This window comes from Patagioenas fasciata, chromosome 1 (assembly GCF_037038585.1).
Source record: "Patagioenas fasciata isolate bPatFas1 chromosome 1, bPatFas1.hap1, whole genome shotgun sequence".
Lineage (NCBI taxonomy): Eukaryota > Metazoa > Chordata > Aves > Columbiformes > Columbidae > Patagioenas > Patagioenas fasciata.
This window is the reverse complement of record NC_092520.1, coordinates 74,865,098-74,891,281: the sequence shown is the minus strand read 5'-3', so window position 1 is coordinate 74,891,281 and position 26,184 is coordinate 74,865,098. Positions and strand designations below refer to the sequence as shown.

At 40.6% G+C, this 26,184-nt stretch overlaps 1 protein-coding gene across 4 annotated transcripts in view; it reads left to right on the top strand.

The window, feature by feature from the left end:
- The window catches only part of ZBTB20 (zinc finger and BTB domain containing 20), a 490,245-nt gene that overhangs the window by 361,637 nt on the left and 102,424 nt on the right, over nt 1-26,184 (top strand). For all 4 annotated transcript variants that reach the window (XM_071809214.1, XM_065849469.2, XM_071809203.1 and 1 more), the window contains one exon: nt 9,179-9,233. The gene's annotated coding sequence lies outside the window, so the exon portion shown is untranslated. The remainder of the gene's footprint in view (nt 1-9,178; nt 9,234-26,184) is intronic.

Sequence of the window (26,184 nt, the reverse complement as noted above, 5' to 3'; positions counted from 1 at the left end):
AAGGAGGTTTGAAAAGCCCAAGAAATGATTCAGACAGTCATGAAGCCCATCCCTTTGTTCATTTATAAATATGATTTCCATTTGGTGACTGGGTCAGAAAAATTCAGTTCCTCTGAAACTCAGTTTTCAGGGCATATGTCACAAAACTAACAGCATACTAGAGAGTACACTGTTCTCATATTGAATATAGAATGGAGAGTGTTGTTCCCAGAAGCCATTGTAGTGGGTCTTTATAAGGTAGTTTTGATTTATTTTAATAGCTACAGAGTGAGAAGAAACAGGGGACAAAAGAAATTCCAAAGTATTGATTATGACCTTTTGGGGAAAGAAAAAAAAGTTGTTCCTCCTTCTGCAGAACTCAGAAAAAGCACATATTTAACCTGTCTTTGTACATGCTGAGGGCTTAGCACTGCAGCTGCATAAGCTGCATAACCCTGGTGACTTCAGTGTGTCTTCAGGGGTTTAAAGGCAAGTGAAATACTTCTGTAATGCTTTTAGTCTCCTTCCAAGTATTGCATACTCTCACAAGAACACAGTTCATGTTTGAAGTAGTACAAATTGTAAAATAATGAGCACAACCCCTATGGTACCTTACTTTTCAGGGATTTACTGCTCTTGTGTCCAGTATCTGTCAGGTTAGCATTTTCCTATAGGTCCTCATATAGTCACATTGTGATTTCTTTACTGGATAGGCAGTCAGAAAAATATTCAGACATTTTCTTTAAATGATTGTGACATACTGTCACGGAGGCACCCCGAGGCTAATTTAAGGGACAACAGGGTCCAAAACAACTTTTATTAAACCGGTGAGAAACAGGGTTTTAGCACTCCAAAAGTGACTTGAATATAAGTTCGGGTATCAGTTGAGGAAAATTATTAAGGGGCAGCAACTAGTGCAACAGGCAGTCCACAGAGTGCATGCACGTGGCTTCACCCAAAACAATGCCGGAACCGTCCCCGAGTCCCAGAGGAGTACACACTTGCCTGAACACGGTGCGGGATTATTCTTAAAGAGATAAAGGTAAAGCGTACGCTCGCAATTCCGCGAGGGTAAATTTATAATACACTCGCAATTCTGCGAGGGTTAATTTACTTACACGTGCGAATGTGCACGGAATACTACACGTGCTTATGTGGAAGCACGGGAGGAAAATACACTCGCGATTGTGCGAGGATAAATGTATAATACACTCGCAATTGTGCGAGGAAATGAAGTTACACTCGCAATTGTGCGAGGAAATAATTTAAAGTACGCGTGCAAATGTGCACGGAATAAAGTTACACTCACGATTGTGCGAGGAAATAATTTTATACGTGCTTGTATTAAGCACGGGAAGTTACACGTGCATATGTGCACGGAAAGGATAAATATACTCGCAATCCTGCGAGGGGTTTTACTCACACTGGTGGCAGCAAGGCAAGCGGGGTCTCCATCCCGGGGAGGGGGGTCTCGGCGGCAGCATCTTCAACTCGTAGCTCTGAGAGACCAGTGACAATGGGCCCAGTTTTGACGAGAGAGTCCCGTTTTTATACTGGCTGATCAGACCTGACTGTAGGCATTCTAGAAGCTTCTCTGCACCCCCACACCGTGTGTGGGGTGCCCCTTAAGCCTCCAAACATCCCCCACACTGGTCACAAGTGCCCACCGGCTCACTGGCGCCTCGGCACTCCCTTCTCCTAATGGCCCTGGCCAGGGTGCTCTGGGCCAAACAAAAGAAGCTGTTAGCCTCAAGTAGCAGAGAGGGAGATGTGCCTACTCCCTCCATACTGAAGGAGGGGCGGGGAGAGAGGGGGGTTTGCATTCTGCCACACATGCTTACACTTCTCCTTAATGATCTTGCTGCCACTTTGCTCCTGATATAACATACACCCTCATATCCAAGTCCTAAACCACTCAGCTCTCACTAAAGAGAGACAACTGGATGTTTAAAGTCCAAAGTAACCCAACCCTGGGGCTTGCCAGAGTTCTGCTCATACGCTTTGCCCCCTCAGCAACCAAGGATTGTAAAGAACCTCACATCCCCACGCAGCTCTCTGGTCGCCTTGCAGGTCAGGCTTAGCACTGCCCCCACTCCAGCCAACCCCATGCTCAAGCCATGTGGTGCTCACAAACTCAGGCAGTGCCCTTTAGTTCTGATCTACTGTGCCTTCAGGGAAAAAATGATATATCGGAGTACTTATGTCCCAAATTGAATGTTAGTCAGATGTTAAGATGAAAGAAATATTATGGAGAGTCAGCATGTCTCACTTTGGAAATAAATTATGTAAAGTACACTGGAGTGTCATGGCTCTTGGGACCACATGTGATCCAAAAATACCATTTAAGAAGTGATCACAACACTGCTAGATTTATCAGATCATCCTGGAGGAACATTAATACCCAGAAAGAAAATAGTAATTTTCAATAGAAGACTCCCAGCCAATAACTTAAACTCATTTTCCAGGGTCACTTCCTCATATCAGCGACTTATTTGGATGTATCACTAGATTTTATAGCAATTATTTCCTTACTAATAGCAACCAAACTTCAGTAACTGTTGTTATTAATATGGCTACTTTTAGCACCTAGTACCATACTTTCTCATCTTAACATTTTGGTTACTCAACTTTAGTCTGCTTAAATAGTTCTGTGTTACTTGATTGTACTTTCTCGTGCTGTGTAGTCCAGTTCTGGCACTACTGAATTCAGGACAGGTCCTTGAGAGGGTGCAGAGAACATGGCCTGTGCTCTGGAGCTGCAATCCTCTAAGCAGGGAAGCAGAAGATATACTTCTGTGCTTCTCCAGCTTGCAGTAAGGAGAACATGACTTGATGTGGCTGTGGTGTGAGGCAGCAGATCCAACGTTGTGAGCTGCCAGTTGAACCATGCTGCCTCAGAACAGAAAATTCACCTGCAGGCAGTAGCAGAGCCAAGACCTAACTTTTAGATTAGGATCCGGAAAGACAGCCAGAACTTTAGATACGTATCCTTGAATATTTAGATAGATATGTTTTCTGTTTTCTTGTATTTAAGGTTTCAAAGCTGAGTTCCAAATGCCAAGAGTAGCCACCACAAAATGTTTTATCAAACGGAAGTGTCCAAGCTGTTTATGGATCACAAAGACAACTCATCTGGTCAACAGTTGACTTATTTTTTTCCCTCTTTTCCAAGAGTGAACATGGAGCAGGCTGTAAGCTGGGTGGGAACGAGTCAGCCACATCTCAAACACCATCTTTTCCAGAGCCATCTTTGCTCCTTCACTGCCTCTTGCAGGGAGCACGCACAACCATGCAGCGAGGGAATGGCAAGGGGGACACTGGGAAGATGACAGGCCAGAGCAGGCAGCTCCTACCACTACAGCAGTGAACGTGGCCTGCAGCGCAGCCCCTTTGGGTAGCCAGAAGTAGGTGATGCGAGTTATTTTGGCAGCGGCTGCCCCTTCCTAGGTATTCTATTCCCAAGAATGAGTCCCACAGCACCCAAGAAGCACAGGGCTCCTTGTCCACGCAGCCCTGTGGGCGGTAGTGGGCAGCAGGGAAGGGCAGTGCTGTGGCCCTGGAAGGGTGGTGGTGGGCAACCTCCTCCTGCCCGCTGGCCAAGTACCTGCCAACCAGGTGTCCTGGTTTGACGTATTTTTACAAATTCCTCAAACATGTAGTCAGTGGTTAGAGTTACTGGAATTTAAAAGTAATACCATTTCAGGCCATCTTTTAAGGCAAGCTGCATGCTCAAAATGCCACATTTGTTTATAAAACAATAATATATTTAACTCTTTTTTCCTCACTTTTGGCCGATTTTACTCTCACCCTGAGCCCTGTAAAGCAGCTGCTGCTGAAGCTGTAATGTGCTGTTGCTTCCAGAGAGCTCTCCTGCTCTTCTCTTAGAGATATTTTCCTCAGAGGTGCTTCGTGTAGAGACTTTTCTTCACTGAAGTTCTTCTCAGGGAGCTGGAGACCTCTGATGGATGTTAATTAGAGTTCAGTTTGCAGATGTAAGAGATTCCTTTTCTTATTTCATCTATCTCTTTGTTTTCACTGAGAACAGCTGGTAGGACTTTGGGCTGAGTTACCTGTGGAATGAGTCAGCTCCTTGACTTGATGTCTTTTTGAATTAGCTTGCATGCACGTGAAAGTCCAAATTTTGATTGGATTAATTTCGTTTGTCTTACCAAAACATAATATTATCCAGTCTTCCTGGCAAGCAGTGTGTGCTGAGAAATCAATTCCATCAAGACTTTTCTCTTGTATTTTCTACTTAAGGGTCCATGAAGTTTCTGGTTTATAAAAGCATTTTTGTGTAACACACATTTAAAGTCTCCTTTTCCCACTACATATTTCTTAATATTCTTTTCAAAAATAGAAGACAAGGCTAACATTTTAGCTAATCTTAATTACAAATAGTAAAAAAGTCTCCTTTTACTACATTTTCTGGTCCAAATTTCACAATGATACTAAATAGTTACTTAGGTACTAATTAAAGAAGACATAAACTATAGCTATATCACAAATCCCTTACAATATGTGATAAGGTAAACTGCAAGGTTTTCTGTCTCCAAGTTTGAGAGAGAAAAAAAAGTAACCTTTTCTGTTACCATCTGTAGACTGTAGCTTCTAAACAAACTCTGTTTTTGGAAAATGAGTAATGGAAGTATTATCAATGCATTTTGATTCAAAATTGTTCTCAAGTCGTTGTTGCGTTCTCTACAAAGCCACAATTTGGCTATTTCATTTAAAAGAGTGTGCACACCTGTAGCTGAGTAGATTTTTTTCGAGTTCTTTAATGATACATAACCCTACCTCTCGTGTGACATCTGTGGCTAAGGCGTTGTCATATTTCTGGTAGGCTAACATAACATTTGACTGCCTCCCTCTGCATTCTTGTAATTAACTCCTAATATTAAAGCAGTTTCCATTTCTGGGTTCCTCAGCAAGCTGATTGAAAGGTGGTTTAATTGCACAGCATTGCCAAGAAACATGTTAGGTGATTGCTGGCTGTAGTGAGAGTTCATGTGAAGGTAATAGGAGATATCACAGGGACTAAGATTTTGCTGGCCATTAGCAGAGGTGACTTCAAAAAGCAAATGATAATTAGTGTAGATTTCACTGAAGCAAGTTTCCATCTGCTGCTAGTCACTGGATTTTGAGCTGCTCTCCTATTAAAGATTTGCATGTGTTTTCCTGGATTCTTGATGGAAAGCACACTTAAGGGAAAGGGGTATAAATCAACAAATAACAATGTAACCTGCAGAAATATAAATCTATGTAGATTAATCCGTGTTTCCTGAATTACATACTAGATTGTAATTCAATCAAAGGGTAGGGGTCTTGTGACGTTTATGAACATTTATGGGTAGTATGAGCGCTCAGATTAAATGTCAAACCTGGTATTCAGTTCAGAATCACGTATTATCGTTGTTCATTAATATATAAAAACAATTATATCCACTAAAATCCTCAATTTAATTTTGCTGTAATCTGTCTCTGCTGTGTCAGAGATGCAGTGCAGCTTCTCTGCCCCCTCAGATCATTTACAGGGCTCCACCAAATTTCAGCTGAGTCTCCTCTTTGACCGTGTTCTCCCAGCATGGCACTTGCTTCATTTGGCCTGCTCTGAACTGAAGAATTCTCTAGTAGATTATTGTCTTTTTCTTCCACTGCGGTTAAATTCTGGTTTTGATACTGAGCAGGTATAGTGCATCCAGGAGGAGAGGGGTGACAAGACTCTCCATCTTAGATCCAATTCACTGAGTAGGTTACACATGATCAATCTATGCCCTTCCCTGGTTCTGTATCAGTAAAGGGTGAAAATGTTTTGCGGCAAGAGCAGTCAGTTTATGATTATCTGAATCTGTTGCCAGTCCTCCCTGCTTAATGCAGTTCATCATTTGCCTGCTTCTTGCCAGTCTAGGCGCTGTAGGCATAACATTTCTCACCTTGGGCAGTACATTTACATCAAAGAGATCCTAAATCACTTTGTGAAAAAGGGAGCAGAATTGCTGTCCCAGTGTACTGTTAAGAAAAAGGCACTTGAAGCATGTTAACTCAAGCCATTTAGTGAATAAATTGTAAGAAGCAACTGAATGCCAATTGCAAAAATTACTTTGGCACCTAAGATGTTAATTTCATTGTAAGTAAGTGGTGTTTAAGCTAACAAAGGTAAAATATTCTCACCTGCCCAGGTGATTTACAGCCAAAATTTCACGGACTTCCAGTGGACTTTGACATGAACACCTAAGTCACATTTGAAAATTGTAGTTAGCCTCATAAATCAGTTACCTGCTTATATAATGTAACTCATATAACTGCATTTCACCATCTTAGCTCCCCATAAGTAGAAATTCTTCAGTGTTTAGGAGCCTTATTCTCATTAAACACAGGAGGGAATAGGTTCCTAAATATCTATAACATTTAGGCCTTGCTTGTCTCTTAGTCTTTGTGACTTAAATGAAATTTATTCGCAGAGCAAAGAAAGAGAAAGTGGGCAGAATCCAGCCACAATGAAGCAAGGGCAGGCTTAAGATTAGCCCCCGGCTATTCTGTCCAAGGGCCAAAACAGCTTCCAAGTAATAATGATTAATTAACACCAGGAATTCATTATGAAATAGATCAGTGGATTCCCTTTGTCCACCCCGCCAAATAGAGCCATACTGGCTTGAAAACAAACGACAGAAATATAGATGAGTAATTACTCTGTTTATAACATGGAGACCTGGGGAAAACGGTCAGCTTTCTTAGACTTCATTTTTTAATGTTATTATATAATAGTATATCTTGAAGAAATCTACTGTGTTAATCTAACATAATTAGGTTAAGTATGTCTCTAGTGACAAACAGCGCCATATGATAAAAAGTTTCGCCCCAGCATTTTAATGGTTCAGGTTCTGCTCATGGTTTCAATTAAGTCAGCACGACTGCACAGGGCAGTGAGAATAAGATTTGGCCCACTTCTGTCCCGCATACGTGTTCTGCAGTTATCTAACCTGGAATGAATCATTGTTTCCTCAGACACATCTTGCTTTTCCAATACTTTACATGGAAAGTTTTGTTTTCATGTATTTTCTTTTGAACAAAACGAGTAATCAAGTGCCCAGACCAATTGCGATCATTTAAAAAATTACAGCATTTCAGTTCTGGTGATTTACCAGATTCTAGTTTGCAGCTTCTAGTATATTGTGCCTGTCTAAAATCACCCTACAGTTTTAATTAGGTACGACTATCTTGTTCACTTCTTTTAGCGAATTTGACGGTAATGTTGCTGTAAGTCGTTACTCAGCACCTCCAGAGTCTCAGGCCATAATTTGTAGAATTCTTTGGTATCCATGTCATCAAAGTTGCTTGATGCTTTCCCTTAAGAGAACTTGGTTTATGTCGCTTCTAACAGAGCCAGACTCTAACCACTCGGCCTAAATTTTTCCATTCTGGGGTGTTTTTTCCCATGCTGGATGCCTACTGCTTCTTTTTTTTTTTTTTTTTTTTAAACTCTGGAGCTCCAAGGCACCGTCTTTGGCTCAGACCTCATCTCAGGTTCTTCTATGGACTGCAGCTCACTGTCCCAGCTGCCCAAAACCCTGAAAGAAATACTTCCCAACTGCTAGCCACAAACAGTCCTTCACATATAGTCTATTGCACATGAATCTGTGGGCTTCATGGTTACATCTTCAGGAGCAGTGTAAAAGGAAAATAAGAGAGACACACGTAGCAAAGGAGGTTTTTTTCACCAGAAGGATTTCCCTGTTGAAGTTCACCAGAGTAACAGATTCTTGAAAATAAGGTGAATAGTCACCTGCTTTCCACCAGCCTGATCTTTCATTTTACGGCACTTCAGCTTTTCAGTCTGGGCAGAATCCAACCTGTCATCTGTCTCATGTGAATCTTCCTTACATGTGGTAGCAATCAGCTTCTTTAAAGAGAAACTTGCTGTTAAACAGGGCCTCTCTGGGTGGCCTTTCCAAAGGACGCTATAAGCACCTTGTTTGCTGCTGCCCTGCAGTTTTTAAGATTTTCTCTTCCCTTTACTGTATTTCTTTCACCTTCCTTGTGGATGACCAGCCACTAGATACACACACATGCTTTCTCTCACACCATTCTCTACCAGGCCCATACTTCCCACAAATAATAGCTACAACTCTGAACAAATTTTCTACCTGCCTTCCCCTCTTTCTCTCCTGTGACATCTCCACGGTTTTCCTTCACTGGCTCAACTTAGGTTTGTATTCCTCTGAATATGTTTAATTGTTTTGAGGAATTATAGAGCTACTAGACAGGAAACAGTAAGTGAGGACCATGTCTTCACTTAAGTAGTGGAGTACACCAAGTGGATCCCATGGTCTTTGTCCACCATACTCTTGGACCCCTGATAGCAGTCTTCTGTAGAGCACTGTCTGGTCTGACTACCTGAATTTCTCTCAGCTTGGTGAAGGGGGGACAGGACTGATTTGTAGCTTTGCACGTCCTGGGGTCATCTACCTGTGTTTTCTGTGTCCAACAGTAGTTTATCTTCTTGTTACGATTCAGAGCATCAAGCTTTGATTCTTTTTGTCTATTTCTTCATCCCAGGTTAATATCTTTTTGAAAAGGTTTGTAGTCCTTTAGCCATTCTGCTTTCATGCAGCCATTTTTTTTTTCTTAGGGGTCTCAGGGTAACAAATCTGTCAAGTCCAAAAGATACTGTGTTGACAGAAGAAACTGAGACAACACAATTTTTCTGTGTAGCTATCAGCCGTAATGTAAGCATCCTCAGCCCTAATAATTTGCCTAACCCCTCTTCTGTGAAGGTCAGGATCAAGAAGGCGAGTTCTGTTTCAGAGGCTTGTATCATCTGGTATGACTGCTAAGAAGGATGCCATTCAAATCTGGCAGTGTTTTTCTGATAAGAGCATTTATCCATAGGAGCCACAAGCCTGTTTCACGGAGGCTGTTGAACAGCCACCAGAGGATATTTAGTCTCTGCTACCTTGGAATTATCCCAGGACTGAAAGGCTCTTCAGCCATTACCAGTTTTCTCAGCTGCATAGTTTTGGGGTCAGGTAATTTCAAAACTTCCAAGATTATGCAGTTTGTGACTTTAAAGCACTTTTTTTCTCTCTTGTGGGAACTGCTACTATCTGTAAGTCTCCTCGATCGCTGTTTTATATTGGTATCGTTTAGTGTGTTTATTGTAACTTAATTTCCTTTTTTTGTTTCTCCCTTTTCTTCTCAGATCGCTCACGATCAGTTTGTGGCCTTCCTCTGAAGGAACCTTTCCTGTCTCTTGTGTAAGTATTTCTACCAAACATTTTCTGCTTTTCATTGAGATGAGTTGTGCATTTTGTTCAAGTTCCATCCAAGTCAGCCCAGAGCCCTTGTGAACTTCTCTGTTGCTCCCCATGGGCACAGGACTCAATACGGAGTTTTTATTCTTGTGCAGCAGTGCAGGATTTTAATGTAGTGTGGGACTCAGACTTAGTAGAGTAACATTGTGATTGATTGATCTGGAATTCATGCATGCATTTCTGGATGACAATATGGAAGATTTCTGTTTTATTTGAGGATATACATGTTGCGATGGGCATTATGCTGTTGCACTCTGATTCAGAATAAAACACATAGTATTCCATGCTGTGCAAGCATAAAACAAGTATAGAAAACAGTCAACTAGCATTTCAACCTGTCCTTGCTGAAATCTGATCTTGTGGCCTGGGACCCTGCCTTACCTGCTCTTCTTACCTGGGTAGATTAAATATGCTGTATTCTCTTTGGGGATTAAAAAGCTGTGAGTGGATCCTTTGGAAAATGTTATGTAGGGTTTTTTTGTCACCTGGTCCAATTACTTGAGTTTGACTGCTGCTATGTAGGTTGTCAATTTGGTGACCTTTTTAATTGAAGAAAATACTATATGAATCTGGATAATTGTGTTTTAAGTCCTAGAACAGGAAGAACTAAAATTTTCATGGTTTAAGTTTTTCCTTTTTTGGGGGGGATAGGGATGGAACCTTTGTGAGAGTTTGTTATCGTTTGAGTTTTAATTTTGCCAGCTTCTGACATATGACAGTTTTGCGTATTTGGAAGAAAAGTTTGCATTTTGCTGGGATTCCTTCATACATATTGGCAGTGAAATCCAGTGTTTTTAAAACAATGAGGCTTCTTGTTGTGATATATAGGGAAATATAGCACTACTACTTCATAATATTTACTATCATTAAGTAAAGACAGACCAAAGATTTCCAAATGTCCACCAGCATTTGAAGCCACTGTCTTGTGATGTCCAAGCTGGAGCTGTTTAGTGAATACCAATTTCAAATTTAGGTTTAGAACTCCATGTCCAAATATGCCTAGACTTTGTGTTACTTTAGATCTCCATTTTGCAATTCAAGTTCATGTCTGCTGCCCATTCAGAGAGGAAAGTAGATGGCTCTTAAAATGCTGCTCAGAAGTTGGGGGGATAGGGAAAGCATAGCACAGTAAAAAAAAGAGCTCTTTCATATTTGGGAGAGGAATTAAACCTGCAAATTTATGTTCAAGTTGTGTTTTGATTGTTGAAATTTTTTCAAAGGGATGCTAAAGTGCAAATGGACATTCGTAATTCTTTCAGGTGCTTGCTGAAACAAAGAGCTTTTTTTCTTTTTTCCTGAAACTAGACCTAAGATATGTGAGTTTAAGATTTAAAGTTGACTCACTACTTTTGTGGTGCAGAAAGAAACAGCACACCTCCTTCTCTACTGCCCTGTGGGCAGAAACACCAGATATGCTGCTGCAGTGACTGCAAAAGATGATGTGACAATGCCAGCAACCAAGGAGATGTAATTGAGCTGACCTATCATGCCTCTGGTGTCCCCATATTTCTTTCCTTTCCCCTTTGCCTTTCATTATAAGGTGTCCCAAATCTGTAATTTACAACATGCTGTTCCAGTTCTGCTCTGATATATTTGCTACAAATAAGTAGGAGTCTATGCGCGTGCATAGCTCCCCATGGCGGTGTCAGGCCCGTGAGATGGGGGGAGCAGAGGCCCCCACAGAATGCAACATGGCTTATGTCTAATGTGACATTTATTTGACTCGGAAAGGCAATTGATTAAAGTCCCATCAACCCTTTGCCGTCATGTGTTATGTATTTATCCAGCAGGGACGGTTCATAAGGGCCCCTGACAAATCCTATTATTTTTGTTGTAGAACTTCATAATATCGATAAAAAGTGTTAATGACACTCAGGGACATGAAGCACACACTGCTTGTGCTGAAACTTCCTGCAGCAGCGGCAAAATCATTTCTGTCTGTGGCAGGGACCATGTGCCTTTAACATCTGCACAAAGAGGCCAGTTTGTCATTCTTCTGCCTCTGCAGTGCAAGGCGGTTTAGGTTGGAAGCAGCAAGCTGGCTTCATGGTAGATAGGTAGGTGTGTGGAAACCCCGAGCTGAAACCCCTCTCCGGCAGTGCTTTGCTGTGTGACCACGCATAAGTCGTTCCCCATCTGTCTGCCTTCATTTCTTGACCTGTAAAACTAGAGTCACGCATTTTTTTCCTTCTTTAAGTCAGGCTTATTCCACAGCCAAGGGCTTCTTTGTGCTCCTCTGTTCCCAACTTAGCAAGCTCCATAGGAGCCTCAGTTTATTTTAGTTTGTATCGTTTGTACTGGTTCTCTTCTTTCTCTCTGGAAGATAGGTCCTTCAGGCCACTGATACTCTGAATTCTTTTGGGTAACAGAGAAAGTAGAATTGGGACATTTTTGCATTAGAAGCTGTTAATGGTACCTGTCAAGCATGTATCTCATCTAGTGATAATAACTAATTTGTTCTGCCCTCTGCCTCAGTATCCAGAGCTGGGCTTTCTTCTCATATCCCTACCCACAACTTGCAATGATTCAGTCCTCTTCCTCCTCCTCCTTCTCCTCCTCCAGGTTATACGTGTCTGATTAGATGGCATCAAGGTATTGGAGGTGGAAGGATTTCATAGATAGATCCCCCACATGATATTTCCACTTAAGAGGAATACAATTAATCTCTGCTCCATTTGTATGTCCTCAGGAGTTTGAGAGATGCAGGTGAATTCTTTGTCAAAAATCAACCTTTTCATGGAAGAAGAGTCTTCTAACCAGTCTCAAGCCTTTCGTATTATCAACAGCATGTGACAGTATCAGCAATACTAAGGTGCTTTACAGTAAGATAGGTCACTACAGTAGGATAAATAGATAGAGTAGAACACTTCTTTTAGCTCCAGAGCACTTCTTATTCAGGTGGAACCCATACAATATTGAAGATTCATCCGCTGCTAACTTTGGTGAGCACAAATCGGAAATGCAACAAAGTGATCCAGATACAAAGAAGTTGTGAGACATGTTAACCTAATTCCATGATCATCTGTCCATTTCCTTGAAATAGTTTCTGATGTAACCGGGTTGTACTGAACTGCAGCATCATTCCTATTAGATTCAGCACTGATTCTAATCCTTGTTATTTGACATTCTGTTAAAAAAAAAAAAAAAGTAGAAAATAAAAGTGTGTCATTTATTCTTCAGCTTTATGAAGACGTATTTGGTCAAGTAATGATGACCTAAGGGAAGCTGAGCATCATCTTACTGATCTCATCATAGTTATGAGAACCATCCGTCATATGGTCAGTGATTTGTATGTCAAAAGACACCCAGCAGTATTACAGCCTGCCGGTTGCCAGTTTCTGAGGATACATATTCACTTTATCAAACATGATGATGCTCAAATAGCCTTTGATATCTATATATGTGTCCCTGCTGTTGGTACTTGTTCAGCACCAAACTGTCATCTGTTAGCACTCTGAACCATCCTCGTGAAACAGCAACTAATTAGCACTCTCTGAATCCCTTTATTTGGTTGGTGTACTTCGTATTGTTTTGCAGATGAGGAACAGCAACAGTGATTGCTACATCAGGAACAGGGAGGAGGCATCTTTTTTCTTCTCTGGTTTCTTAAGAAGCTCTCCATTACTTCAGAGAAAGATAATAACCTGCAGGTCAAGCTTATTCATGAATCGAAAATGAACATTTGCAAAATGCCAAAAAAGTCTAGATGTAATAAGCCTTATGTTTACAACAGCTTTCAAGAGTTAGCATTTTTCAAGAATTATCATAATTAATGTAATAAATAGACATGCAAATTATCCAGAAGAATCAGTTGATCAGCTTCTGAAAAGAAGGAGTTCTTGGAAGGGAATGGTCACCTACACAGCAATCTGAGACAGGAAAGGGATATTATTTCCTCAGCTTTTATGTGTCTCCTGAAAGAAGGGAATTTTCCAAAAGGAGAGAACAACATGGGCAGAGGCCCTTTATTTGGCATTTCCAAATGAGAACAGTGGCGAAATAGGCTCAAAGTAGCAGTGGAGCAGAAATTCTGCTCTCATGTGTTTATAGAAATCAAACTGTATAACTGGGAATGTACCTCAGGATGAATCACAGAATCACAGAATGCCAAGTGCCACAACTTCAAGGTTTATTCTTTATCTGAAAACATAACTATCAAATGGACTTAAGCAATGTTTTTACATGAAAAAACCTTATTTAAAACAAATCTGACAAAGTTCATCGTTTTGTTCTAAAACATCTTTAATAAAAATAGAACCAATATCCAGAAGACCAGAGAAGTAGCCAGGTTAAAACAAGGACAAAACTTGATACTAGTTTTTCACTCAAGCACTAATTTAAGTGTTAATGTTGAAATTATTTAACAAATAATAATGGCCGCGCATAGCTCTGACATTGATGTGTGGATTACAACAGAAGCATGTAGGCAACCTGCTTTCTAATTGCAATACCTACAAGATATCCACTGAAGCTGGATGAGTTTGGATGGAAGACTGGCTGGCATGACAGCTGAAAATGTCTCACCTTTCTGCCACTAGGCTTAATAGAGGTCTTTTTGTTCTGGGTTATTTTTCATCAATTAGCATAATATCATGTATTGAGTGATAGGGTTTTTTTTTTAATATAACAGATTACAGCAGAAGAAAATGGACTTAAAAGTAGACAGTTAAAGAACATAATATTTTAGATTTAGCTAGAAGAAAGGGATAGAAAGCAAAAATGCACTTTTGTCCCACGCTGGTATTATTTAATATATTTGGATGGAGGAGACCACCTTGCTGAATCAGTCGCAGCATTTCCTACATTAGTTTGAAAACCAACAATCAAAATATTAAGACAGTCCAGTTTGTTAGGTTTGAAATCAGTGAGCAAAATGGCACAACTACAGAGTGTAGCAGAGTTTTTCAGAATATTCCCTTTTAGCTATAGTAAATTATCTTCCAACTTGGGCAAGCACATTGCTATCCTACAGTTACATCACCAAATGTCTTTCTTTTCTGAAGTGTTTTGTCAGTCTTCTTCCTTATGCAGAAATCCTCTTTGATGCACCCTGCTTTAGCTTCATGATTTATACCTGTCTTCATAAAATGTACACACCAGATATAAGGTAAAAATGGTATCAGGAGCAAGTAGCACTGGAGGAGTAGTTTCTCTAAAACTGGATATCCAGAAATAGGTGGTTTCCCAAATGTCACCTCTTGATCAAAAGATCATAGATTTGACTATTGAAACTGGCACCAAAATACAAATACTCATAGAGGTCTGAATGCCTGACCGTGTCTCCTTGTTCATGCTGAATGTCCTATGTGTAGAACACTATGGTTGAAAATGAACTCTGAAGAGTATCATCTCCGCCTCCTTATTCTCTCCGCCTCTCCCACTTAAAAAGAAATGAAAGCTGGCTGCCATGTAGGTCAGCTGTGTGCACTCATTGTACGTGTCAAAACGTGTGTGATTGGTTTTCAGGCCGTGCTTCATGAAGGCTGTTTTACCTCTTGGTGTGAATGGGAACTCTTAGAAGATTCACAGTGTACTCAGAAATAATATTTTCTTCCTCTGAAGTTCTTGTTCACTGCTGCTTCTTTCCATAATTTTGGATAATATCATACTGAATATGGTTCACAAATTCAGCCCCCAGGTAGTGTTTTCATTTCATATGTTTGCATGCCCAAAATATTAGATTTTTGCACACCACTGAAAGCAAATGCTTTTGGATTTGAATAGATCTCACTCACATTCCATCATATTGAGTTTTAAGTTTAATAGAATAGCTTTATCAGTTTTCTGAATGCTGTTTTCTAATGTTTTAGCTTCTTAAGCATGAGCTTAAGAGCTTGATTTTTCAGAGACAAAATTGGAATCCCAACTTCAAATAGCATACAATTTAAAGGTATTTATGCTTCACCCGATCGCCCAAGTAAGGATCAGTTGCAACATTTGGACCTGGGTGTGTGCTTAAATTTCATATTCATCTGTGTTCACTTATCCTGGATGTCTGTTAAAGGGATTAATTGCATTTCACTTTTTACAGTAAATCCACTTTTACATAAAAGAATAAGATTGATGTGTTACCTTCTGGATACACTGCAATATACACTGAAGGTTGTGAAAGGAACCTACTATGTGCGATCAGCATAATACCAACCCCAAAGAATGTTGTGTTTCAGAAACTGTTTTTCAGTTTTTGCACTTAACAAATCCTTCAAGTTTTGGTTTTTAGTGCAAATTTCTTGTGTGAATGTCCAACACTTTTATAAGTCTTTTTGTTCACCAAGTATTTCTCCTCTGCATCTTATTCCAGCGGCATTTTGTTGGGAGGCAGGGTCCAGCATTCAAACGAGATCTAAGGCATTCAGCAAGGAGATGAATGGGCATCCTGTTCTGGGAATAAGAATATTTTAAAAGCACAAAAGTGAACTACATGTTTAATTCAACTGTACAAGTAAACTGCCGAGAGAGTTGTAGCATCTTTGAACGTCCCAAAGGACAGAACCATAGAAATAACACGGAGACATTACAGGTGAATGAGGCCTAAATATTTTTAGTGATTTATCAAAGTTGATCAATCCTTTTATGGCTGTTAAGCATGCTCCCACTTTTTCTTACTCTACACCCCCTTCCTTTGAAGGGCCTCATAAAGAAATATTACCCATTCCCCTCAAATCTTATTTACTAGAAGATTCTATTTTTTAAAGTAAAAAATTGTGGAAATGCAGACTTCACCTTGCCCAGTAATTCTTCTTTCACTACTGCCCCATCTCCCCTTCAGGTAACCATTTTCTCACCTTACAGTCCTTTTGCAAACCTTAACTCATCATCTGCCTTGTGATACTGTATCAAATGCTGTACTGATAGATTAAATTTACTGTGTTTCCTTTGTCTGGATAATCAGTTATCTGGTTAGTCTACTACTGTTTGCTTTGGCAAACTCATGTTGTGTTTTATCCCGTTTTCCATTTACCTGTGTGTCTCTTTCATTATTTTTCCCTTCAACACTTGCTGCACTCATGCTATTGAAGCTCCTGATGTTGCATCAACATCAAACAGGTGTAAGTGAGATCAGAATCAGTTTCAATACGCTGTAGGACAGCCTTGCAAAAACCTATTCATTCTCATGCCTGCAAAGTGTTAAGCTCTCATCTGGCATACAAATAAAAAATCATTTTTTATTTTTCATTGTCATTGTAGCAAAGGGCAGGTGAGCTGATTTTGAGCCTTGGCTGGTGAATGTTCACGATGATTTGCAAAAGGGTTTCTAGAGATAGAATCAGAGACATCTACCTGCACATGAGAGTGCTTAGACACTTGCATTAGCAAAACCTTAATGTATGTATCAGTAATGAAAATCTTAATTAAGAACGCTGCGTCATTGTCCATGAACACTCTTTCTTCCTCTGTGTATGAAGTCCTTTGTGTTTTGCAGCATCTACCTGGTCCAGACAGACAGAGCCCTTGATGAGTGTGTCTGGCAGATCTTCTGTTGATTATTAACAACCAGCAAATGGCAAACTCTTGCTCTTCTTTTGTCTTGACACTGACGCTCAGATTAGTACAGCGTACAGCATAATTTACAGCTTGTTTAGACTTTTCCTGTTGCTTTTTCCTCTTCATTATTATTTGTTGTGGGTTTCAAAATCCAGTAGCATTGATTAGAACTGAATTATGTAACTCAGAGTTGCCAAAACATGCACAGACACCTATTTACCCAAAAGTATACCTTTTCCTTTAGAAACAATACACTTGCCTCGGCCATCTGTAAGCACAAAATGTATGCTAATGGCATGTGAAGACTGAGATTCTAATCTCCCTAAACTCAGGAAATTTAGAGTTGAGGTTCCCACAGCAACCTTACTTCTGCCCCTTGCTTACAATAGGGTCTCCTACTGTATGATCCCTGGCCGTGGGCTTACCAAGGTGGATCCTACAGAGGGAAGACAGGGTGATGGGCAGGAACTGCTGAGTTTTTTCCCTGTGACTGTATTTCAGTGGCTTTTGTTTGTTGAGCACTGCCTGTATGTTTGATGTGGTTTGAAAGGCATTCAGAAAACCTCTCAAATTAATGGACATAGAACTAAGTTACAGGTGTACTGAAAAAACCCACAGATAGTGTAAGGTGTGCGCACACATGCACACACATATTTGTATGAAAGCCCCTCAGAGTTGTATCTTTTGCTTTTAGATGAGTCAGACTGTCTTCTCAGATTCACTGTCATGTCACTGACATTGACAGTTTCTGTGGACTCACACCTGCGCAGTAGGAAAGGTGAGAGCAGGAGGTACTGCTGTTTACTTTGAATGAGAAAAAGGTGTGGAGTCTCTTCTTGTCCATTCAAATCAGCAGCTGAGCCCACATAGAAATCTACACATGCAGTGACTTTGCTTTTGCAGAAATGTTGCATCTTTAGAAAGAGTTTCTTCAGCCTAATGGAAGAGTTCTTGCTGAGGCCGGTGGTTCATGCAAGGTATAAAGACCATGTATGCCTTTATGTTGTCATATAAAAAAATAGTTCTGAGCATGAAACCCATGTAAGCAAATAATCAATCAGACTATAGCTCCTGTTTCAGCCACCATATATATTCTCAAAACCAACACTTACTCCACTAAGACATCAAAACCTGAAATACTCCAGAGTAAATGAAGTTTTAAAGGAAATAGCTGATTCTTACCTGCTTGGTATCATGTCAGTGCATTTCTGTCTGGACAGACTATAAGTGAGGAACCATCCTCAGTCTGATTTGATGCCATTCGATACCGAAATGCAAAGATGCAATAATTAAAATTGTAAAAGTATGGAACACTAAATTGAATTCAGAATGTTTATGGAAAGCTACGGCCATCACAGCAGAGTGCCGTGTGTTGCGGGCAAGGGGAAAAGACATGGTTGTCCTTGTTCCACCTTAGGTGCCAGTTCCAAGATTTTTAGGCAGTACATAGACATAGATCTGTACTAGTAGTTGACGCATGATCTTGAAATCAGACCATGCCACCTACATGTTTTCTGACCTTATTGCCCAGCTATTAGCCTGCCAGCTGTTAAAACTCAGGGTAACCAGCCTGGGCTTGGAGAGAGTGGCCTTGAGCCACCCCCGTGGCAGACAGGGCTGCTGAGTGCCTGTGTCCAGCCCTTCCCACTCTCTCTGGAGTGCTTGAGGCCAAGCTGGGTCTTGTGAAAACACCAGGCGAGAGCTTTAGCCGTTCTCTGTGCTCCGCAGGAGTGCATGTGCATGTGCCGAGTCCACCATAGGCAGGCCTGAGTCTGGCAGGTCTGAGCCTACCCCAGCATGAACAGTGTCCCGCAGTCCTCCCTGTTACCGCTCAGTCACAGATTGCAAAAAGTAGTATCTTTTTTTCTTTGTTTTTTTTCACTGGTCACTTACACAATTGAGTGTGTACAGTTAGAAAACTGTGGCTCAGTGTCTGGGAGAATCTTTAGGAAAAGAAAAATATTTTAATATGGTAATAACCTGCTTATTTCAGAACCAAATGGTTTCAAACATGGCAGTGCTGCTACTTCTCTTTCAGGACTATATACGTGTCAAGTTTGATGTTTTAAAACAAAGCTGTGTTATAATTATACAAGTGTGTTTAAGAAAAAAAAAAGGCCTGTGGAAAACTTAACAGCTGGAAACTGTTTTTTACATACTTGGATGACTCAAAAACAGCTGAATGTTTTTTTGCAAAGCTTTACCAAAAATGTCATTTCTGGATTGAGACAAGGCATGAGAAATATCTGCTGAAAAGGTAATAGTTTCAGAAAGGTATAAGCAAATATACACAAAGATTATTTAATTCATCAACTTCCACTGTACGATCATTAATGTAATTCTAAAAAAAATAAAATAATTTGTATTTATATAGTTTTTCAAAGACTTGAAAGATCTGTACTAGACTTTAAGGAACTAAGCTTTGTAGCTGTAGTTTAATCAAATATTAATATTTATATTTCATTGGAATATCACATATTCAAACAGGAAAAACAAAGACATGGAGAAAAGTACAGGGCTTGCCAGAGTTCACACAGAAAGAGCGGATGACCACGGTGAGCAACGGCGCCTTGGGACGGCTCGGCTCGTGCAGCGTGGCTGCGCACTCAGGCACACTCAGCACCGGGCAGCCCCGTTTCAGGGACAGCCGGCTCACATGTGAAGAGCCTCGCTCACACGCCTGCCCCTGGGCTCAAGTACCCAGCTCATCCCTTCTCTCTGTCTCCCACTTCATTTCTGAAGGCAAAGTCTGCCAAATTCCGCTTGCTGGAATATTCAAGTATTGCCCCCAGTTACGAGCTACTCCTCCTTCTCCCGGAGCGCTCCTGAGGGCTGTCAAGGTGAGAGCTGTCACCGGAGACCAATTCTGAGGTCTTATTCAGGGCATAGTCCAATCTATAACTCAGTAACAATCATTTTACTGTTTGAAACCTCAGTCGGTGAATAAATACAGTTTTACTGCTGCTTAGTTTGGATGGTGAGCTGTATTGGAGGAAACTGCTCTTCTTTCATACTGAATTTTGTTTCAGGGTGGTGTGTGTGAAAAATAACACAAATAGGAGTATTTTTGGATGATCATCCTGAACAGTCAGCAAGAAGAAAAGTACAGTATGGTGAAGGGAAATCTGTTTGTAGTAAAAGCAATATGAGCTTGTGGTTTGCTAGCAGGACCAAGACATGAATTTTCACTTTAACCCTAGCTGTAAAACTCCCTCCGATGCTGTGGAAATCACTTGATCTCCTGTCATTGCTCCTCAGTTTCTTCCTCTCTGTATTAGTGGCAGTCATGACCCAGCTCACCAGAATACTGTTCCTCTAGAAGTTCAGTTATTATCAGAGGTTTTGTAGAGATGCTTTTCTAACCTAACAAGCCTAGTCCTTGTCAGTGTTCAGAGTGCCGTTGTCTTACTTTCCCGATTAAACGGGCTTTTATGGATTTCACTCTTTATTATAATAGCTTGGCAGAACCACCGATTCTGGGAGAGAGAGCAAGACTCAGTGCTGCCTTGTGCATTATGCAGGAGATTTTCAGTAGCAACCCCAGGTTAAGAATTCAGTGCTGGTATTTCAGGGGGACATAAATATCATTTCATTTTCTAAGCACCACAGCTGATCTGAGCGCCTTGAGAAATGGTAATCATGAGACAGACTTCAGCTTGTCACTTTTGCAAGCACATTTGCAGTAGCCCCGGATTAAGGTAGATTTGATGTGTGCACCTAAACTGTGGATTTACATGAAGAAGAAACTTGAATTTAGCCAGCCAGGAGCATCTGACTCCACAAATCTCTTTGACACAGCAGGATGCCATTGATCTTTTCTCAGTTTTGGTTGTGTGTCCCACATATTGACCATCTTGCTCAGTAGGAGCCTCAGTTTTGTTTTTCCTTTATCATTTCCCTTTTGAGGCATCTAGTGTTGCCCATGGTTCTGACAAGAAGCTGTCCTTGTGCTCTTGCCAAAACCAGAATCATACCCTAAGCCAGCCTTTAACTGGGCATTAGAAGGGAATTATGCTCTTGTCATTTTGCTAGCAGCATCACTTCCTCAGCTTCAAAAATAATGTTCTGATCCGAAATTTCTCCACTTTTGCATTAAAGTGTTTTGCAGTTCTCACACCTGAAACAATTCAAATGCTGAGCAGTGTTGTTGTGCATCTCTCTCCTTCTTGTAGGTATATGTGCTATGCACCAGGTGCCAGGTTTGTGGATCTTTTTATCAGAGCTCATAAGTTCTTTCTTTCCTGAGTCATCTTTTGTATGATTGTATGATTTTTAAATATTTGTTGACTAGAGGATGACATGTTGAGATGACTGGATAGAGAAAAGAGGAGAAGAATTAATAAAAGGCAGAAGTCAGGAAGTTGGATAGTCTGTGGGAGATAAATCCTTCCCTGGAGAAAGAGTTACATCCTCTAAGGCTCAGGACAGTTTGAGTATAACAGAGTTGCAGGCTGGCAAATTCTCTGCTTTCCTGCTAATCATTATGAACACAACTTACAAAAAAAACCAAAACAAACCACACAAAACCTTTAAATACAATTGCATTTAACTTCTGACTGCAGTAGGAGAAACAAACTAAAACCTAGTAAGCAGTCTTAGAAAGAAAGTATTTCCCATTATAGTCCATACAAGAACTGGCATCATTTAAATAGCACAGGTGCAAATGGAAGGCATTAAGGAAGCAACAGAAACTTTGCTTCCACTCCACTCCAGCAGGTTTTTGTTCTTCAGTGTAGCTGCCTTTGCAGGACTGCATCTTGAGCTGTTGCCATTTTTTAGCTGAAAGTTTTTAAGCTTTGTCACTGAAAAACAAAAGTGTGGAGAGGAAGCAATGAAATTTTTCCTTTTCTTGTCTAATTGAAACAGCAAAAGTGGTTTCGCTGTTCTGATGACATAGGCAAGACAGAAGGTACAGCCTCTCCATTTTAAACAACATAACTATTTTACAACCCACTTTGCACAAATGGAGCCATGGAGCTGGGCAGGATGGGTTGTGAGAGAAACAGCCTGCAAGGAGAAGCAACGCAATCTCTTGCACTTCTTTAACAACAATATGACCCTTGGATACCATATATACACAAAGTTTTGTTGAGCTTGCACGACAAGGTTGTGCTGCCCATTTATTTGTAACCCACCTATTTGTAAATCTTTCCTTCAGCCCGTTTACAGTTTGCCAAGGGATTTAGCAGAGTTTTGCAATCTCAGAAAAGTCTGGCTTGTCAGATGTAGTGTTAAATGAAATTGGTTTGTATTACAACAGGATTGGTGGGAGGATCAAAGTCTTGGTATAAAATAAAAGGAGTTATTTGGCTTCTGCATGCTGAATTGTTTCTATTTCCCTCCATTTTTTCATTAATATATTAATTTTAAGCTATTAAGTTCTCCAGTAGTGAGCAAAATGTTGTACCAAAGCAGTTATTGAAGACAGAATTGCCCCTTTAGTTACTGCAAGACGGGGCGCATGTTACTTGTATGAAGGGTCTCAGAAACTGTGGTTTTTTAAGGTTGATCAACATTTCATTTTAAAATCACAGAGGCATGCACCTAGACAACACGATATATCTGATAATTTTTGCTTACTCTGAAAAGCCTGTGGTCAGCTAGAAATTTGGTAGATTGTCTCTCAGGTCAGGAAGTAATTCTGGTTTCCAAATTTCAAAGCCAAAATCTGTTTTAGTATTTCTTAAATGTCAAAACAGCCCTCTGACCTTGAAAATTACTTTCTCTGTATACTTTTGTGCTTTTAAGTAGAAAACCGACCGTTTTCTTAGGGAAATGTTGTAGCCTGTTAGTAATCAAATCTGAGAATTTAGAGAAGTGACATTAACTCATCTTTTCTTTCCCTTTGTCAGTGCAAGAATGGGTGTCATTCATATCAATGGCAGGTGGAAGGAAGACATGCTAACCTTTAACTGTGCTTCCAGTTTATTATCCATAATGTACACTGTATCTTCTTGACTGCTCAGTCCTCACTCTGGAACATTTCAGACCACATAATAATAATAATAATAATACATGGGAGGACAAGTTTCTCTGCTGTGTATCCAATGAGACCTCCAGTGCCTTGATTTTGGACTGTCCCCTTCAAAGCATTGCAGGAAGGTAAAGGCCATATTTAAGGCAGCTGCCCAATTGCACACTTCTGTAACTCAAACTGATGATTCCTGACCCTTAATACGATCAGTTGAACTTAAATATGGCATTTGAGCAGCCTGTTTGGTTGACGTATCTCTAGTATTCTCTGTAAAGAATTCTCAGTTCTCTGTAAACCACTTCTCAATGTTTGGTGGTTTCCCTTTTGGAAGTATGCCCTTCTTTTATCCCTTCTGCATGCACCTCTTCTCACTCTTAAGTTTACAAAGCGGACATCTGTGTGGTGCCCCTTTCCAGCGGAGCAGAAGCAGCCTGTGGTTCTCCCTGTGGAGGAGAAGTGGCACAGGAGGGCGCAGAACGAGGCCCCAGTCTCTCCCGACAGTGAGCACAGCACATCCCCCCTTCTCCCGGTTGCTGCTGCTCTGCACAAAAGCAGCCTCAGATCCTTTTGGTTCTGATATGATGAACCTCAAAACTTCCTACGGTGTGAGCTCTGGGCCTCTTCTGCCTTGGTATCCACAGTATATAATGTTACTGCATTCTCCTAAGACTTTCTGCCCAAGGAGTTGCAGTTACTATCTAATTTTTAATAAATTAACTTTCCCTGGATTTCTATGAAGTAGGGAGGTCATATTTTCAGCACTTAGCTTCAGAGGAAACTGAGGCACAAGATGAATCACTTCTTGGTTTGACAGAACACCTGAGCACAAATTTATTTTAATTTAAGAGTCGTTTTAAGAGATCTTCTGATAAATCATTTGAAATGTCTGCCTTGAGTAGTCTGCTGAAAAGCATCTTAGAAAGAACTGTGTGGTCTTTATAGCAATCAATTAATTAGGTACCATTGTTAGCTCAAGATGGGGAAATCAAGGCATAACATTTGCATAAGGTCGTACAACCTGAGAGCTGGTGCTCACAGTAAAGCAGCTTCCTTTTCATAGTCTTCTGTGGTTACATTCCTTCCTTTACTCCCCATAGTTGATAATGTAAAAGATTGAACAAGGCTCTTTGGAGAAGAGATTAATTTTGGAGGTGTTAGCTGCAGTGTTACAAGGTGATGGTTATTCAGCCAGTTTACAATGTAGTGTTATTAATTATTAAGTATATTAAAATGTTAAAAAGTAATACCTGCTCAGTGATATGCCAACTTAATATAGAGCAAACACCTGCTACTGATCTGTAGTTAAATTATTTAATCTAGAACTAATCTACCATTCAAACCAGTTTCAAAAATGAAATAGTTATATCACTGAAAATAATTAATTGTTCAAACCCATAGGGCCAAATCCAGTGGTGATCTAAATGATGGGAGTGAATTACATGTCAGACACAACTCTATGGGAAAATAAGTAACAAAATAATGTATGTTGCCCCAGTTCTCTCTCATCCCAGCCAGTGTCACTCACTTTGGTTGGTAGGAATTTTTGTTTTGCTGGCTCTGCCCCCTGCCTCCTCCCTCCAGCATTCGAGTTCCAGCACTTTTACGACCATCTCACAGGGAAAGATGATAGAGGTTTGCATTTCTTTTTGCCCTGCATCCACTTATGCCCATTCCGCGACCTGGCACAGGGCTTGGGCCGTGGCTGGTCCCGCTGAGGAGTTTGGCTGGGTAGGGCTGCCCCCCACATCCAGGGCGGGGAGCTGCCTGCCAGAGCACTCCCAGTGACCTCAGTGGAGTTGCTACTGCTTCACCCTGATGTAAATAGGAGCAGATCTCAGGCCAGTAGACGTTGGTGACAAAGTGTTTCCAGCATCTCATTTCAGGAAAAATAGCAAGCCCCTTTGAAGGAAAAAAAAGCCAAACTTTTTTTTTCTTCTCTCTCACCAAATGCCTCTACCATACAACATGAAGGAAAGGAAGAGAAAAGCAAATATTCAACAGGAATTTTTTTTTTTAACCTTCTTGAAGAAAAAAATGCCCCCCCGACAAACTTAAACAACATGGAGCCTTGGAGCCCCACCTGCTGACTTGAGGAAATGGAGAGAAGGAACAGACGATGCCTGGTCCTGTGCCAGGCACTTGGCCCTGGGCTTGTAGCACTGTGATGTGGCACTTAAAGCTCTGGGGGACTTGGAGACAGTGTTACAAATGCAACGAAAACTCTCATGGAAACGAGCCTCTTAACAGCCTATTGAGCTGGTCTGCCATGGCCTCAGGAAATCCCCCTGGCTAGACAGGGCCTTTTTATCCACTACATTGCTCTGACTCAAAGAGAAATCTCATGTAACCTCCTTGACCAGAAACTGAGCGTGCATTTAGTCTGCAGCATAAGGCTTTGCAATTTCCGTATTTCTGGTTAATCCTTTCCCACCTCCCGCTCTGAAGAAGTCTGCCCTACCCTGCTTTGCTGTCTCACCTCATGTAGGGCCCAGCGCTGTAAGCACGTGGTGTGTCCTCGGGCTTCCCACTCTCCTTTCTTCATGGTCACATCCTTAGCTAATGTAAATTGGCCTAGGGCCATTGATTTCAGTGGAGATTTTAGCTGGTTGAACACTTGGCCCTTCAGTTCCCAGAGAACTATTCGTTTTTAATAACATCACAACTGATGCTACTTGTTTTCAGGCTCAGGACCATCTACAAGCGAATGCTTGCGTATTAATTACAACAAAGAGCAAATCTACTTGACATTTGATTTTGTTTTTCTTGTTTCCTTGCAAGCTTGAAAATGAGCTGCTTTTGCCAAAAAAAAAAAAAAAATAGAAATGCATTTCACACCTTTCTTTTTTTTTTTTAAACTTGAAATAGGACCCTTGAAAAAAACTGACATGTTAAACACCAGCAAGAAAATGATTATTTGGACATATGGCTCCTCTTCCTGAACTTTGCAGAGAGGTTAGATAACACTCTTTCACATCTTAAAAGACTAGACTCCTGCTACATTAGTAACATATTCTTATGTAATAATCCGGCACTGATGATGCTTTATCCAGTCCCAGTAATATAAGACTCATTTATGGTTTGGTCAGTTATGAGGGATTTGTTTTTTCACAGATTATCTTCTAATTTGTTCTTTTTCATTACTCTGTCCTGAAGCAGGATATAGAATAGACAAGAACAATGCACAAAAATACCTTGTGGCTCTATCTTTTAGCAGGGTTTTGCACTGTATGGATTGTTTCTATTCAACATTGCATGTTTAATAGAAAAGTAAAAACAAATTTTAAAACCCCGCTCTCAAATGAAGACCAACTCATCTGAACCCATGCATTTATTTCAGGCTGCTTCATAAAGCAAAAAAATGCAAGAATTAAAGTAAAGGCATCAAACCAGCTGAAATAATGAAATTTCATGGCCAGATTGTCATTAGCTTTGTTG